This window comes from Rosa rugosa, chromosome 5, assembly GCF_958449725.1.
Source record: "Rosa rugosa chromosome 5, drRosRugo1.1, whole genome shotgun sequence".
In the NCBI taxonomy this organism is placed as follows: Eukaryota; Viridiplantae; Streptophyta; class Magnoliopsida; order Rosales; family Rosaceae; genus Rosa; species Rosa rugosa.
Window position 1 is genome coordinate 10,269,419 of NC_084824.1, and position 18,009 is coordinate 10,287,427.

General features: G+C 38.4%; 1 long non-coding RNA gene and 1 pseudogene across 2 annotated transcripts; one reads left to right on the forward strand and one right to left on the reverse strand.

The window, feature by feature from the left end:
* The first annotated feature begins 1,922 nt into the window (after positions 1-1,922).
* On the forward strand, positions 1,923-4,409 carry LOC133707903 (uncharacterized). 2 transcript variants are annotated; one of them, XR_009845404.1, is made up of 5 exons: positions 1,923-2,327; positions 2,697-2,812; positions 2,910-3,057; positions 3,224-3,499; positions 4,308-4,409. It is a non-coding gene; the product is annotated as an uncharacterized LOC133707903 (long non-coding RNA). The 2 variants fall into 2 exon arrangements; XR_009845403.1 differs by lacking the exon at positions 4,308-4,409 and having other exon boundaries at positions 2,196-2,327; positions 3,224-3,669.
* Positions 4,410-12,054: 7,645 nt separating this feature from the next.
* LOC133708313 (putative ABC transporter C family member 15) lies at positions 12,055-17,494 on the reverse strand (annotated as a pseudogene).
* Between the last annotated feature and the right edge of the window lie 515 nt (positions 17,495-18,009).

The following is an 18,009-nucleotide window of genomic DNA, read 5'->3' on the forward strand; positions in this document are numbered from 1 at the left end:
CCAGGTCCTGGGTTCGAGTCACCATGGGGGTAGGAGTGAAATCATTTGATCCTCTTTTGTTAATTGAAATGAATATATATATATATATATATATATATATATATATATATATATATATATATATATATATACTTGAAGTGCATCAGAGACTTGACAGGTAGCCTGAGAAGTATGAGGAAGTGTATGATTTCCCTTGGGAGCTCTGGATTGATATAAACTCCCACTACCTAGGATCCAGGTCCTGGGTTCGAGTCACCATGGGGGTAGGAGTGAAATCATTTGATCCTCTTTTGTTAATTGAAGTGAATATATATATATATATGTAAACTTCCATTGACAGTGCTTCTGAAGAAAAAATTAAATGAAATTAGGAAAATAGAAAGCTAGTGACACATGAACAATATAACTCAGAACAATAATGCAATTAATAAGAGAAAAACAGAACTAAAATTATGAACGTAGACAAGAAGAAATACAGGTACATAACATATTAAGTCATATACTCATATATGTAATTAAGTAGAAAGGGAATAAGGTCTTTACAAATTATATACTATTAAACTAGAATCAGATATAAACCCAAATGGGAAAATGGAAATTCAAAAATAATAAGAGAGGGAACTAAACTCTAGGTCAACATACGAGTGGATCAGAACTTGCAAAAGGGTCATTAACCCAAAGCAATAAAATTAGCCAAAATTATTCTATTTACCCCAGCAACAGATTTTTATTCCCACTAACTCAATTTAAAATAAAATATCAATTTTGCCTTAACTTAATTAACAAACTACATTTTATGCCACTTTCTCATCTCTCTCTCTCTCTCTGTCTCTGCGTTATCGGCGTCGCTAGGGTTCCTACAGATCCGGCACAGGTCCTCTTCCTCTTCCTCATCGCCGTACTTCGCCGCCACCGGCGACGACGACGAAGAGGATGTCGACAGCTTTCTCGTTGTTCTCCGACGAAGCCGTTTTGACGGTGCTTAGCGACGCGGCGTCGTTTGGAACTTCTTATAGCAAGAATGATATGCTTGCCTGGACGACTATATCTAGTAGACTCACATCCAATCATGATGAAAGAAAGATTGAAACAATAACTTTATGCAATGCCTGGGCAGAATCATAGTACTGCTTGAAAGCTTGATCGAAGTGAAGACACTAAAGTTTTCCAAAAAGGATGCATGCTGGCACGGACAATCCACTTAAGAATGGAGTCTATAAGATAACTTGGCAGAGACTTGAGCACAATGACAACAATTATAGAATGTGATGCTGCCCATAATTCAACTACAGAGACCATTTAACTGAATGAATGAGCTCAGCAACACGCTTTACATATAAATTTTTTAACAACAAATCCCGCAGCATAGCACGTACGGGCTCTTTGGCTAGTTTTCTTATGAACAGTCAATCCTTAGCAACAGTGTGCTTCCGATTTTTACCCCCTGCCTCCTCCTGCAGTGTCTATTACTATTTTGCCCCTAACGACTCTTTTGTCTCTTTGCACCGCTTCAATTCTTCGGTTTTCTTCTCCTTCAGTTTGCCCGACATGCACACAAAGAAGAAGAGGGGAATTCACATCACGAGACTGATCGGAGGTGATTGGGTATTGATCTGAAGCACCTGCCTTTTATTGGTTTCTAATTTGTGTTTTTTTTTTTTTAGTTTCTTCTGGCCGGGTTTTGTGGTTTGATGCTTGGTTGGTTTTGTGTTTTACTTCGTATTTCCTTTTCGCGTCTTAAGGAATTGTAGAAATTGTTCTTCTTGCATATCCATTAGTTTTCACATTTGCGTTTGCACTTGCTACAGAAAAACTAAACTTTCAGTGGAGGTAATAATGTCGTTCACTTACTGAAGTTCTAGTAATTGATCAAATACTTTGGATACTTTGATCAATTACTTTTCTATAGGGGTAATTGATCAAATACTTTTGAACAAGTTCTAATATATAGTCCTAATTTTAAAAGGGCTTAAAGTTTATTGAAAACGGCAGTAATTTACCAAAATATCAAAATTTATTGCATCAAGTTGACTCTCTGTAGATTTAAATTTAAATTTAAAATATGTTTGATAATAGATAGTGATCAATCCTGAAGCCTAATGTATTTCTTTTCTTTTCTTTTTTTGGACAAAACCCAAAGACACAAGGAACTGCTTAATTTTTTGTTCTTTTTTAAGTAATGAGTGTTTTATTTCAAAGAAAATAAATGAGTGACATTTTATAATTATAGGATATGTCTGATGGTGAAGGATTTGACTAGAGGATTATCCATCATCAATCAGAGAGACGACTCAGAAGATGAAGACAGTGGTTCCTCTGAAAATGAGGTATGCAGAAATATGGAAAGAAACTAAGCTTAAAGAAGTAAAGATATGGATTATTTTTCTATGCCTTATGATCTCTATTGATTTCAAATCTTATTATGAACCTCCACGTAGTCTAAAGTTCAGGCATTATAAAGTTTTTTTTTTTTTTTTTTTTTTTTTTTTTTTTTTTTAAACCCCACCCCATTCCCACCCTTGATGGGGCTCGAACTCCTGACCTCTTATATATGAGACCAAAGCCTTACCACCCCACCAAACACACACACCCAACATTATAAAGTTTTCATGATTTGAAGAAAAATGTGCCAGTCTGCATCAAGAAAGTTCTCTGTTTTGACTGTCTATTAATGTTGTCAGTATTAACCATGGCAGGGCTAGCTCAACACCAGTAGAAATGATGGTTTGGCCATTCATCTGGTAATGAGGAGGAAAGTGACTGTTCTGGACCTTGTGAAGAAGTCGAGGAAAGTGATTCATCTGAAGATGTGGTCTGTCTTTTCTCTTTTTTCTTAAGATTTTTATGATAGTATAGTTATCTTAATGCATTTGATTACATTTCCCCTCATTTTTTTTTGCTTTTAACAGGTTGGTCCTCGAAATACAATTGGTGCTGTTCCCTTGGAGTGGCATCAGGATTAGAAACATATTGGTTATGATCTTACAGGGAAGAAAAGAAGGAAAAAGAAGACAAATTGCAATCCTTTCTTGCTAGCGCTGATGATTCCAAAAATTGGTGGGTTTCAATTTCTAAGATCATATCTATCAGTTGAAGTTAGTGATATTTCCATAGAAGTTTAAGGGAAGACTTGGGTGAAATATTGTAACATGCAACATTTTCTATGGCCAAAAATATCTATTATTACAGTATTTATGTAAATCCTACTTTTGTTACTTTTCAGGCACAATTTTTTTGATGAATACAATGATGAGGAAGTAGAACTGACAAAAGTGGAGGGTCGTGCAATAGAGGAGGCTGTTGGAAATGAACAGAAGAGGTGTCTCCGGCATCAGAGGAGTCCGAGCCTGTCAGCCTGATGCTTTTGAGAGTTATCAGGATCATTTCAACAGTCTTGAATGAAAGGGAGGACTTCAGGAAGAAGTGCAAGGTGGTGGAGCAAATAAAGGCCCCTGCTGAAGGATGATGAGGAGGCCAGGATGTACATGGGAGTTAATGGGTTTGTTGAACTACTTCTACACTTTCTTAACTCAGCTGTGCATGAAGCAAATGTTTTACCTCAAGAAAGTGGAGCTATGGCTCTATTCAATCTTGCTGTCAATAGTAACAGTTATTGTGTTTTAATGTTTTTAGATTTTAAAAGAAAACAAAATGTGACTACTTGCTTTGGATGGTAATCTTTTAGTTCAAATTAAACATTATTTATATAGCTGGGTTACTAAAATGCTTTAAAAATTAGAGGCAACATTGTTAGAAAGAAAGCTGCCTGCAGGATGAGGTATAGTTTTCTGCATATGTTGATGCAATTGAATCATGGGGGGAGAGTAATGCTTTGTCCTTCAACTTTGATGGGACGTAGTTTACTTCTTTCATGGTTTTACATTCCCAGAGAAGCCTGAATGCTCTCTTATTTTATTTGAGGGTAGCAAATGAGTTGAAGGATATCTGACAATCAGTTAGTGGGCAGTGTATTTCAGCAGGAATGATCAATATCAGTGTTAATATGTGCTTCTTAGAATGCCTTCGCTGAATGGTGACAAAATCTAGATCAATCATTCTTAATGAATGCTTGGACTGTTGATTAAGATAAAGGAAGGGTATGGGGTGAATTGTAATTATCTCTATTGACCCCTTTTGAGTTGTTCATGAACATTTCTACAAGGATCATTTTTGATTCTCTGTCTAGATTTTGAATGTCCTATGCTGTGCAATTTTATATTTATATGTCATATTCTTTTGGTTCAATTTCACACTTCTCCAATCCTGGGAAATTTATTAATAACTATATCATGTTGATCTTTTTGCAGAAATTAGGAGACAATGCTAGCATCAGGGGTAATTTCGTTGCTGTAGGAAATGATCTCCTATCCCGGTTCTTATGGACCTGCGACAGCCCTTTATCTGAATCTTGATGGGCCAGTCCCTGGGCCAGTCCCTCCTTAATTGGAGGAGAGAAAGAAAGAAAGCAGGAGACAAAGAAAAGTAGCAGAAAACAGGGAAAAGGAAAAGTAGCAGAAGACAGGGAAAAGAGAAAAACCTGTAGCCGGCTTTGGAGAGAGAGCTGGAGAGAGAGTATGAGATATATAATCCCATATCGGCAGTCGAAGAAGTACAAGGAGAAAAGAAGGCAGAAAGAGAGTGCAGAAACCAAAAGAGGCAGAGAGCCCAAACTACAAACAGTGTGAGAAAAACATCTTCATCCAAGTAGAGAGTGAAGAGTGTTTTACTGCATGTTGAGAGTGTAGTTGTGGTTAGGCAGAAAAACAAGTGTGAGAGAGAGTTTCCTTCAAGTAGTGTTCTTGAAGCTGTGTATCTCTTGTACCCACATTATCATAGTGGAAGTTCTTGTTGTTGCTGCCCCGTGGACGTAGGCATTTTGCTGAACCACGTTATATCCGGTGTTCACTTTCTTTTACTCATTTTATTTCCTTGCATATTTATCCTTTTGTGGTTGGAGTTGTTATTTCCATTCTATTACTTTTCCCAACAGTGGTATCAGAGCTCTTGGTTCGTGAGGTGTTAGAATGGAAAGTTCACGGAGTACCATGATCCGACTCAACCACTCTAATTGGATTACATGGAAGCCGAGAATGGAGGATATTCTCCATTGCAAAGATTTGCATGAGCCAATAGTAGGAGAGGAGGCCAAGCCGGAAGGAACTTCAGTTCCGACTTGGACGAAGATGAACCGCAAAGCCATCGCTCATATCCGCGAATGGGTGGATGACAGTGTATTCCACCATGTGTCTAATGAAACCAATGCACGTGAATTATGGCTGAAGTTGACGTCCTTGTTCGAGAAGAAGACTGCTGCCAAGAAAGCATTTCTAATCAAGGAGCTCGTAAACATGAAGTACAAAGATGGTGTTAGAGTGACCGAGCACCTCAACAACTTCCAAAGTACAATCAATCAATTGGCCACGATGGACATGAAGATTGATGACGAGTTGCAAGCCTTGTTGCTATTGGGATCATTGCCGGACAATTGGGAGACCTTTGTTGTAACTGTAAGTAATTCTGCTCCAGATGGTGTATTGTCTATGGATAATGTTAAAAATAACATGTTGAATGAAGAAACCAGAAGAAAAGCTTCAAGCTCGGACAATAGCCAAGTCTTTGTGACGGAGTATAGAGGAAGGAGCAAAAGCAGGGGACCCAAAGGCCATGGAAGGAGTGTGAGCAGATCCAGAACAAGATTCAATGGAAAATGCCATCATTGTGGTATTTTTGGCCACATGAAGAGGAATTGCAACAAGTTGAAGAAGGATCCGAAGGAGAGTCGAGATGGCAATACACATCAACCGAACGATGACACGAGAAACACTGCAGCTTCCGTGTCTCAAGATGAATGTGAGTTCCTTTGTCTTGAAGGTGAATGCTTACATGTTGATGATTGTTCCGGTGTTGCATGGGTCGTTGATTCTGGAGCCTCTTTTCATGCTACTCCACACTTGGAGTACTTCACTACATACCAAGGCGGTGACTTTGGGACGGTGAAGATGGGCAACGATGGTTACTCCAAGATTTCAGGAATTGGAGATATTTGTTTTGAGACCGATTTGGGCAACAAGCTTATGTTAAAAGATGTTAGACATGTTCCGGGTCTACGTTTCAATTTGATGTCAACCGGTGTGCTTGACCGACAAGGGTTTCATCATCATGGAGGTGATCAAAAGTGGAGGCTTACCAAGGGATCATTGGTGGTTGCTAGAGGGAAGATGTGTTGCACCCTCTATAAGACATATGGCAAAATATGCAAAGGAGAATTGAATGTTGCAGACGACTCTTCTCCAAGTTTATGGCACAAGCGACTAGGTCATATGAGTGAGAAGGGATTGCAAGTTTTGGCAAAGAAGTCTCTAATTCCCTTTGCCAAAGGTACCTCACTTGACTCTTGTGATTATTGTTTATTTGGTAAACAACATAAAGTTAGTTTCACAAGAACATTTACAAGAAAAGAAAATGTATTAGACCTAGTACACTCAGATGTATGTGGCCCCATGGAAGTTGAATCAGTAGGTCATAATAAATATTTTGTCACTTATATTGATGATGCTTCACGAAAGGTTTGGGTTTATTTGTTGAAATCAAAAGACCAGGTGTTTCAAACCTTTAAGGAGTTTCATGCCATGGTGGAGCGGGAGACAGGAAGAACCCTCAAATGTATCCGTAGTGACAATGGCGGAGAATACACTTCGAACGAGTTCAGAGATTATTGTTCGAAGCATGGCATCAAACACGTGAAGACAATTCCTGGCACCCCACAACATAATGGTGTAGCAGAAAGGATGAACCGCACCATTCTAGAAAAAGTGAGAAGCATGCTGAAGACGGCCAACCTGGCAAAGAAGTTTTGGGGCGAAGCAGTGACAACCGCATGTTACCTTATTAACCGAACACCATGTGTACCGTTGGGCTTGGAGACTCCCGAAGGCGTATGGACCGGTAGAAGCGCTTCATATTCCCACTTGAGGGTGTTTGGGTGCAAAGCATTTGCACATGTGCCAAAGGAGCAAAGATCAAAGCTGGATGACAAGGCCATGCCGTGTATCTTTCTTGGATATGGCAATGAAGAGATGGGCTACCGGTTGTGGAATCCAAAGACCAAGAAATTATTCAGAAGCAGAGATGTGGTGTTTCATGAAGGTCAAACCATTGCGGATTTTGACAAAAATGAAGTAGAACATGCAGACCAGCTCACCTACGATTCATCACCGCTTCAAGAAGAACCTAGTGACAAAGCTCAAGATATGGTAAATGAAGATGTTCCTGATATGGCGGAAGCAGAAGCAGCAGAACCTGAAGATAATGATCAGGGGGAGCCAAATCAGGGGGAGCAGCTAGAAAATGCCCAAGTACCAGTTCGAAGATCCAACAGAGAGCCAAAGCCAAATACCAAGTATCATTCTTCACAATATATATTGGTGACTAGTGATGGAGATAATCCATATTCCAGATACATTCTGTTGACCAATGATGGAGAGCCTGAATGCTTTGAGGAGGCAAAGACTCATGCAGACTGTGATAAATGGATGTTGGCGATGAAGTCTGAAATGGAGTCCTTATTGAAGAATGACACCTACGAATTGGTGGAGCTTCCTAAAGGCAGAAAATCACTCAAAAATAAATGGGTGTTTAAGTTGAAGAGAGACGAGAATGAACAGTTGACAAAGTTCAAGGCTCGCTTGGTAGTGAAAGGTTTTGGGCAGAAGGAAGGAATAGATTTTGATGAGATCTTCTCACCAGTTGTCAAGATGACTTCTATTAGAGTCATTTTGGGCATGGCAGCTAGCATGGATCTTGAGGTGGAGCAGCTAGATGTGAAAACGGCATTTCTTCATGGTGATTTGGAAGAAGAAATATACATGGAGCAACCAGAAGGTTTCGAGGTCGAGGGAAAGGAGCACATGGTTTGCAAGTTGAAGAAAAGTCTATACGGGCTTAAGCAAGCACCAAGGCAATGGTACAAGAAATTTGACTCATTCATGGTGGGTCATGGATACAAGAGAACTGATGCAGATCCATGTGTGTATCTCCAGCGGTTTACTGGAGGTAACTTCATTATTTTGTTGCTCTATGTTGATGATATGTTAATAGTGGGCAAAGATGTTTCTATGATTCGCAAATTGAAAGCAGATTTATCAAAGTCATTTGATATGAAAGACTTAGGGCCAGCTAAGCAGATTTTGGGCATGGAGATTACTCGTGACAGGCAGGCGAAGAAATTGTGGCTGTCACAAGAGAGGTATGTTGAACGGGTGCTTGAAAGGTTCAACATGAAAGAAGCTAAGTCAGTAAGCTCACCTCTAGGTAATCATTTCAAGTTAAGCAGATTATTATGTCCAACCACACAAGTAGAGAAAGACAAGATGGCAGGTATCCCTTACTCATCAGCTGTTGGTAGTCTTATGTATGCCATGGTATGCACTCGCCCTGATATTGCACATGCAGTTGGTGTTGTTAGTAGATATCTTTCTAATCCTGGCAGAGAGCATTGGGAAGCTGTCAAGTGGATACTCAAATATTTGAGGGGCACCTCAAAGTTGTGTTTATGTTTTGGTGGATCAGAACCAATCTTGGAAGGTTTTACAGATGCAGATTTGGCAGGAGACCTTGATAATCGAAAGTCCACTTCTGCATACTTATTTACATTTTCTGGGGGAGCTGTGTCATGGCAGTCCAAGCTACAGAAGTGTGTTGCATTATCCACCACAGAATCAGAGTACTTAGCAGCAAATGAAGCTGGCAAGGAAATGATATGGCTGCAAAGGTTCGTTCAAGAGTTGGGTGTGAAGCAGGAAAATTATGTGGTACATTGTGATAGTCAGAGTGCTATTCACTTGAGCAAAAATTCAATGTATCACCCTCGCACTAAGCACATTGATCATCGGTATCATTGGATCCGAGATGCAGTGTCAAAGAAGTTTTTCCAGTTGAGGAAAATCCACACCAACAAGAACATTTCAGATATGTTGACCAAAGTTGTTCAACAACAAAAATTTGAGTTTTGCAGAAGCGCGTCAGGACTGACGCATCCCTCTATCTAAGTCGGGAGGGGGAGATTGATGGGCCAGTCCCTGGGCCAGTCCCTCCTTAATTGGAGGAGAGAAAGAAAGAAAGCAGGAGACAAAGAAAAGTAGCAGAAAACAGGGAAAAGGAAAAGTAGCAGAAGACAGGGAAAAGAGAAAAACCTGTAGCCGGCTTTGGAGAGAGAGCTGGAGAGAGAGTATGAGATATATAATCCCATATCGGCAGTCGAAGAAGTACAAGGAGAAAAGAAGGCAGAAAGAGAGTGCAGAAACCAAAAGAGGCAGAGAGCCCAAACTACAAACAGTGTGAGAAAAACATCTTCATCCAAGTAGAGAGTGAAGAGTGTTTTACTGCATGTTGAGAGTGTAGTTGTGGTTAGGCAGAAAAACAAGTGTGAGAGAGAGTTTCCTTCAAGTAGTGTTCTTGAAGCTGTGTATCTCTTGTACCCACATTATCATAGTGGAAGTTCTTGTTGTTGCTGCCCCGTGGACGTAGGCATTTTGCTGAACCACGTTATATCCGGTGTTCACTTTCTTTTACTCATTTTATTTCCTTGCATATTTATCCTTTTGTGGTTGGAGTTGTTATTTCCATTCTATTACTTTTCCCAACAAATCTCTCCTGCCTTGAAGAAGCCAATATAGAATTTAGGTATATTACATGTTGAATATGATTTTCCTTGATCTGTATGTTTACAATTGTACAATTATATAGCTAAGATCTGCTCTACTGTTACAAGATGTTACCAACAGGATTCAATGCTATAAATACAAATATTCTAAACTAATCTACAGTTACACAATCAGTTTTGATTGTGAAGAGGAAATCAATGTAGGAGAATGATTTTCTCTAACATTACATACCAGTATGGAATTTAGTATGTATAGAATTCAGGAAGCAAAGAAACCTGCAGTATTGCGCTAGGCCGCTTGTTCTCTATTTAAGAGCGCCAGCGCCTTATGAACAATAACCAGCCTTATAAACAGCAACTCGTTTCCCCCTCATGCCTGTTTTGTTTCTATTCCGCCGCTTCGTTGGGCCTGTTCTTTGGTTTTGGGATTTGGTTGTTCCCCCAAGTCCTCTTCTTTCAAATCATGTCTTATACAAGATGAACAAAAACATTACCATCTTTATTTTCTTTTTCATTATTCTTGTTCATGTCCCAATGTCAGAGCCTTCGTGTGAAACGGAAGTTAAAGATTATGACGATATTGTTGTCGCTGTAAAGTACAAAATAGGAGCAATATTTTCAATATTATTCTTCGGAGCGATAGGAGTATGTGTCACGATACTTGGTAGAAATATTGCGGCTTTGCATTCTATTTTGTACTTTACAGCGACAACAATATCGTCATGATCTTTAACTTCCGTTTCACACGAAGGCTCTGACATTGGGACATGAACAAGAATATTAATGAAAAAGAAAATAAAGATGGTAATGTTTTTGTTCATCTTGTATAAGACCTGACATTGGGACATGAACAAGAATAATGAAAAAGAAAATAAAGATGGTAATGTTTTTGTTCATCTTGTATAAGACATGATTTGAGATTGAAAAGCAGAGAGAAAATTAGAGATTGAAGGCAAAGAAAAGATCAGAGGACATGAAAAGATCAGAGGCAAAGGCCTTGATGATGAAGAAGATATTCTTCTCCGGTCGCAAAGCCGGAATCATCCCTAGAATTGGGATACAAACGCCGATTGCACCGGCCATGAGTATGGAAGCGAAGGATGGGAGTAGAGATGAAAAGCGGTGCAGCTATATAGGGAGTGTGATCGAAGTTCTTTTTCTCGAGATAGTGTTTCAAAATCCTAATGTCCATAATTACAGGCATTAGACATAATATCAGAGTATCAGACCAGGAAGGCAGTAATTGCCATCTCTTTCTTTATCGATTACAACTGAAAAGATGATTGAAAATGAAGAACAAGTATGTTCCTACTTAGCTAACGCATTTAGGGGCCACGCATTTATGTAACCCGATTGTGTAGGTCGTAGGGTGACGAATTGCATGATCAACCTGTTTCTTCCAAATTTGGTGAGGTGAGCCTTCGGCGTGGATGGGGTTTAAACCAAAAAAAGGTGGAAAAAAGTTTAAAATTTTTTTATGTATGCGGGTTAATTATTCGGAGTGAAGGTGTAAAATATCTCTTACTATTACTTTCATAAAATGTCTCGTCTGTTTTACTTTACTTTAACTGATCAATGTATTGAAATGAGAAAACAATGTTTTTTTTTTTTTTTTTTTTTTTTTTTTTTTTTTTTTTTTTTAAAAAAAAACCCATCCCATTCCCCCCCTTGATGGGGCTCGAACTCCTGACCTCTTATATATGAGACCAAAGCCTTACCACCCCACCAAACACACACACCCGAAAACAATGTTTTGTTATTTTCACCTTTAGTTAGTGCAAGTATAAACATACATTATCTCTCTATGTGGTAATTAAATTCGCAGTTTTTACTCTTTTGCACCCAATCTATCTCCACTATTCTCTTCTTCTTAACCACTTCCCTCAACCCTACGGCACCTTTTTTTTTTCCCCCTTTTTTTGTTGGGACACCCATGTCACTTACTCACTTGCACCACCATCATCATCTTCGGACCTTCAAAAGATGGGTGCTGATGGGTCATGACTCATGAAGTCATGAGTAACATGTTACTGTTTGTATTTCTACAAGACTGGTCCATGCATGCACGTGAAGGAGGGACCAATGGCTCATCAATGGTATCCATGTGAAGCCCAATTAGACTTTAACTGGTTCTATGTATACACTCGATTCTATTCATAATTCTCCGTCTGAACCACATCCACACCTGATGCAATGGGAATCTCAAATACAAACCTATAGGAGGCAATGACCCGCAGAAAGTGGCAGTAAGTTGCTCTAGACCATAAATGGCAGAGTTGGTGGAACAACAACTTCACATTAGGAAAATTCAGGAACAAAACCTAGCTTGTGGAACGAAGACTAATTGACCACAGATCAACATTCTGGAATGTCTATCAGAAAGTATAGGAGAATAATTTTATATTTCTATTCATCTGAGGTTTAAATAGGATTGCATCAAGTATATAAAACGTAAACATTTAACAACTACATTAATTACTCCTATCATTACAATCAATCACCTACAATTACAAATCAATAAATCTACAACTACAAGTCAATCAATTAATCAACCATTAATCCTAATTGGAACAGCTAACGCAAAAATGTCAAGCTCTATGAATTCTCAAGATGAGCCGTTGTTCTTTCTCCTGGAAGATCTCCTCAAGAATTCCGCAACCAACTTTGAAAATGCGGAAGAGTTATCCTTCATTAGCCGAGCAGGAGAATCATACTCCACAATCCTACCTGTATGAAACCGAAATGTGAACGAAACTCAAGTCACCAATGCAAGCCGTATCAAGTTCTAGATGACATATTCCTACTGCACTATGTATATATGCTATATGTCAAAACGTTTAGACCAATCAAAAATAGGAAATTCTTTTCTTGAAGCAAAATTTTTGTTAGTTTTAACTTTTAAGCTATGAATTCTTACCTTCATCAAGAACTAGAACCATGTCACTGTCCATAACAGTAGGAATCCGGTGAGCCACGGTGATAACTGTGCATTCACTTGTCTCTTTTCTTATTGTCTCCTGAATTGCATTATCTGTTCCTGTATCTATAGATGCAGTAGCCTCATCTAGCACTAGAATTTTCCTCTTCTTCAGAAGCACTCTGGCTAGAGAAATAAGCTGCCTCTGTCCGACGCTCCAGTTTTCTCCATCTTCAGAAACTGCATTGGAATTTACAATCCAGATATTAGTTTTAAATACTATAATGACAATGGAATTGCTATGATTAGGTAGATACCAGGTGCATCCAGGAGCATTTGGTCTTGCCTCACTAAGTTTCCAAGTCGACATTTCTTCACAACCTAAATTGTGTAAACATATACATGTATATCAAAGTCATATAAGAAAAATTAATTGACCAACATATCATATTTTTTAGTAGTAAATATAGGATTTTGATGGTAACCTCCAATATTTCTGGATCAGAATGTTGCTGCAGAGGATCCAGATTATTCCTCAAGCTTCCTTGAAATAAAGTTGGGTCTTGCGGGATTATGCCTAAACTTGACCTTAAATCCTGCAGGCCTATATTAGAAATGTCTTGTTCATCAATAAGAATTTTCCCTCCTGAGAGCTCAACAACTCTAAACAAGGCTTGGATCATAGTGGACTTTCCACTTCCTGTTCTTCCCACCACTCCAATTTTCTCTTTTTTAGAGAATGTGCAAGTGATCCCTTTCAGTACCATTGGACCCTCAGGCTGATATTGAACTTGCACGTTTTGAAATTCAATTTGTCCTTCAGTTGGCCATTCGGAGTTTTGCCTAGAAGCTTCGATCACAAGTGGTGCCTCACTTTCTATTCCAGTGAATTGAAGAATTCTCTCAACAGATATCATTTTGTTTTCAACATTGCATAGATTCCAAATCACCCAAGCCTGCAGGACAGTAACGTTTAGACCATATGATGCAGCCACTCCTGCCAAAGCTGATATCAAAGCAACCATTAGGTACAAATAGTTCGGTCAGAATCTGAATTTTTAGTGCTCTAACTAGAAAGCCTTCCAATTAAAACAAATTCACAATAGGGATCCGAGCGGCTTACTAGGGTCAATGGCAGACTTAGGCTGGTTCACCAAGACAATAAGAACTACAAGGAAGGCAAGATTGAACAGAAAATTTATTCTCACAGATAGCCATTCCATTGTTGCATTGTTATGAAAGGCTACTCGAGAAAAGTCATCAATTTCATTCATTGCTTTTGTCAAGAATCGATTTTGTTGATTGAAACAACGAATTGTTGTAGCTCCTACAATTGATTCTGAAAAATGATGCAGTATTGGAGCCTTCTGAGTTGCAACCATTCTGGCCAGTTCTCTAGCAGTGGTAATATAGTACTTCTGGAAAAACCGAAACAAAAATTAACTATGACATGCACCAAGTTTTATCATATATTATCAAGATCATGCTAAGAAATGAAATATAAAACATAAAATAAGTGACTTTTTTTGCTTATTACCATGTACCAAAAAGAAATTGCAACGACGACAAGGAAAAGTAGGGACAATTGCCAGGCCACGAGACACATAAGGATTATAGTGCATACTAGTTGAATGAGTGCAAATACCAGCCCCCCCAACCTGAATGTGATATCTGTGTCAACTGTGCTTTGATCTGTGGAAGACTGAAACCATTTCTTGTAACGTGAACAAAAAGCAATACATGCTAAGAAAATTAATTAGGTTTCATGCAGCAATAAGATATATAATTATCTACTGACCCTAGTGAGGATTCGACTAGAAGGTGTAGAGTCGAAAAATGCCATAGGCGCTCGGAAAACTGAAGTAATCATCCCAACAAAGAGATGCTGGGAAGTTTCAATAGTGATAACTGAAAGGAAAACAGCCCTTCCCAAGAGGAAGACAGAGCTTGCACCAGATAAAAGAGCGAAAATCCATATCATGTTTCCTCTGGTGACAGTGTTTTCCTTCCCTACTGCCCAGGCAATCCAGTAGTTGGTTGCCATCTGGAGCACTTGGAAGAGAACGTGACAGACAAGGATTACTGGAAGCAGTAGACCTCTAAAAGCACAAGTCACAAATGTAGAATATACACTCCATTTTACGCGACCAGTGTGTGCTTCTTCTTCTTCTTCTCGGATCTCTTTGACAGTAATCCGGTCATTGGTTGAAGCTTTTTCCGTTTCTTCAATATCCAATACTCTTTCAGCAATTCCATTTTTCATGGGGCCAGTAGTTGTGGTGTTGCTTAAAGAATCCGGTCGTTGACTGCTGTGAACTTGGTGTAGAGATTTTCTATGTGCAGTCATTTGTATGACAAGTTCACCATTAGGATCTTCAATCAACTTCCCATAAGTGCCAGATTGAGCAATTTGACCATCTTTAACTACCTGAATATCATCAAAATTAATTTGTAATATACGAGAGCTAAGAGATTAATTGAGAACTAACTTACAATAAATTAAACTAATTAAGAAGTCCAATAATCAACTGACCAAAACATAGTCTGCTGCTTCCAAAAATTCTAGTTGGTGAGTAGCATAGATTACGGTTTTTTCAGACAATTCTTGCAAGATACATTTCTGTAAACAAATTAACTCCAAACTCTGATTAACTCCTTTATTTGTAATTATATAAGGGTCAAGCAAAGCAAACAAGTAAGTAGTGATGCACCATTATGGCTATATGCATATAATGCACTTAAATCATATTATTGGATAAACTATTAGTTTGCTTACCGTGAACAAATGTGTTCCTGTATGTGCATCTACAGCACTGAAAGGGTCGTCTAAGATATATACATCAGCATCACTGTAGACAGCTCTTGCGAGTTGAATCCTTTGTTTTTGGCCTCCACTTAGATTTATTCCTCTTTCCCCCACGACTGTCAAATCTCCGTTAGGCCACATCTTGAAATCCTGGTTCAAAGCACAACATTCCACAATGTTCTTATAAAAACCCTCATTCATCTCCTTACCAAACAAGATGTTGTCCCTTATGGTTCCAGTTTGGATCCATGGACTTTGTGCAACATAAGATTTTGTTCCATAACACTTGGTTGCTTGCCCAGAAATTTGTGGAATCTCACGAAGTATACTGCATAGTAGGCTAGACTTGCCTGAGCCAACAGAACCGCAGACTCCCACCTTGCAACCCTTTCTCATAGTTAGTTTTTGTAGGTCTCTCTATATGTTCATTGCTTGGTTTCCAAGAAAACTCACTGGACTCCATTTCAACCCTGATTTTTGAAGTGGATGATGTGGTGCAAGAAAAATCACGAGGAATCAGCTCCACTTGTTCTTCTAATCTGATGAATTCTTGAATTCGCTTAACCGAAACCTTTGTTTGAATAATCATCGAGATAAACTCTGGAAGGTTGTAAATAGGCTCAGTAAGGATTCTGAAAGTGGCTAAAGCTGACAGGACTGTACTTGGTTCTAATTTCGTTTTCATCATGATGCAAACACCAAAAGTAATCCCTGTAACTATAGTTGGTGAAGTCCAGAAAAGAAATACCACTGCCGCCTTGGTGTACAAAAATCTCTTTAACCAACTTTTCTCAGTTTCTCTGAGTTGAAGGAGCTTCTCTAAGAAACTAGTTTCCCATGAATTAAATTTTACGACTCTCATATTCTTTAGAGTCTCTGCAGTTCTCTTAATTCTTGAATCCTTTGCTTCCATGATTTTTGATTGGAGATTTTGTTGCCTTCGAGCCAATGGTGTGTTGCATACCACTACTACTACGGTGGTCAGAAAGGCTGCCAGAGAAGGGGCAGCACCGAGATTTATGTACAAGATGACCAATGCCAGAACAACTTGAAGGAGAAGCACCCAAACTCCATGAATAGAAGAGAAGAATTCTCCAACCACTTCTACATCCATGTTGATTAAGTTTACGATTTTACCATTGCTTGGACCAAAGTACTTAATCAAGATGCACTTCTTGTAGATTAAGGCGGTCAGAGCTGCTCTTACTTGTAGACCAATTTGCCGAGAACGAAAAGACAGTTGCCTTTGAGTAATTGAATCCAAAGTCATTGCAAAAAAGAATATGAAGGCAAGCTTCTCTCCATAATACATGTTTGTGCTTCCATACTTTCCAACTATATGGTTCACAAAGTATCTGATTAAGAAGGGACCAGTATAGGATGCAACAACATTGATTCCTGAAAAATTAAGTGTAACATTAATTTTTGTAGTTATACTAATCATAAATTTTGAAAGCAATATACATGACCATCATAAAACTACTAGCTAGAAAACAGAAGTTGTTTACTGAAGCAAGCTCTTTCAGTTACTAAGCCATTAAGACATGACTGTAAACTAAAGGGGGATTTCATGCCACAAATAAAGTGCAATGTTATTCGAACTCTCAATAAGTCATCATATACACTAATAATTCTACTGTTTAGAGATAATAAAACAAACTTAGATGCAAATTAAATGACTTTGGCACAAAGCAACTCCTATATGAAATAGGAAAACTACAAGGAGTACTTAATTATACCAAAGAATGATAGCTGAGTGAGTTGTGTTACCTGCAAACACTGCATTTATGGCTAGTGATTTCCATACAGCCCTCCCTATGGCTTTTAATAATGAAGAGTGGTGTTCGAGTGATTCTTGGAGCAAAGAAGAAGCACTCTCAGCTCTCACTGAAGGAGGAATAGATGGTATATGAGATAGTTCCAGTTTTTGGATCTCAAGTCCCTTTTTAAAAATTGGATTCATCCACTGGAATGTCATTTTGCTCCATATTCCAGCATTAGTGTGACTGTCAGTACTGTCCATCTTGTTAGTGATCAACAAATTGCAGTAGTTGAAGTACCTTTGGAGGATCAAAGCTTTGGCAAAGTCTTCGGGATTGGCGATCCTTTCAACTTTGACGAGAGTTTTATCTTCCTTTTCCTCTATAAAAAAAAATAATAATAATAAAAAAGAGAGAGAAGAATCGTACAAGAAACTCTAAAGCAATAACCATAATTAGGTGTCAACATGCATGACAACATATTAATTATATATCGTACAAGAAACTCTAAAGCAATAACCATAATTAGGTGTCAATTAACATGCATGACAACATATTAATTATGTATCGTACAAGAAACTCTAAAGCAATAACCATAATTAGGTATGAGAAGCATACGTATTGACCTTATATTGAACAAACTTACCAAACATATTATGACAACAGATTGTCTACAAGAATTTAGAATTACATCTTGTTAATCAAATTTGCTTCATTTGGTCTTTCTGTTGCATAGTCTTTGAAAGTTCAGTAACAGTAAGTATAGTTATTGTTAGAACAGTTATCTCATGATCAAATCATTACAAACTTTTCAAAATTGAAACACATGATTTCTATAGGTGAAGTTAGATCTTTGAATACCACA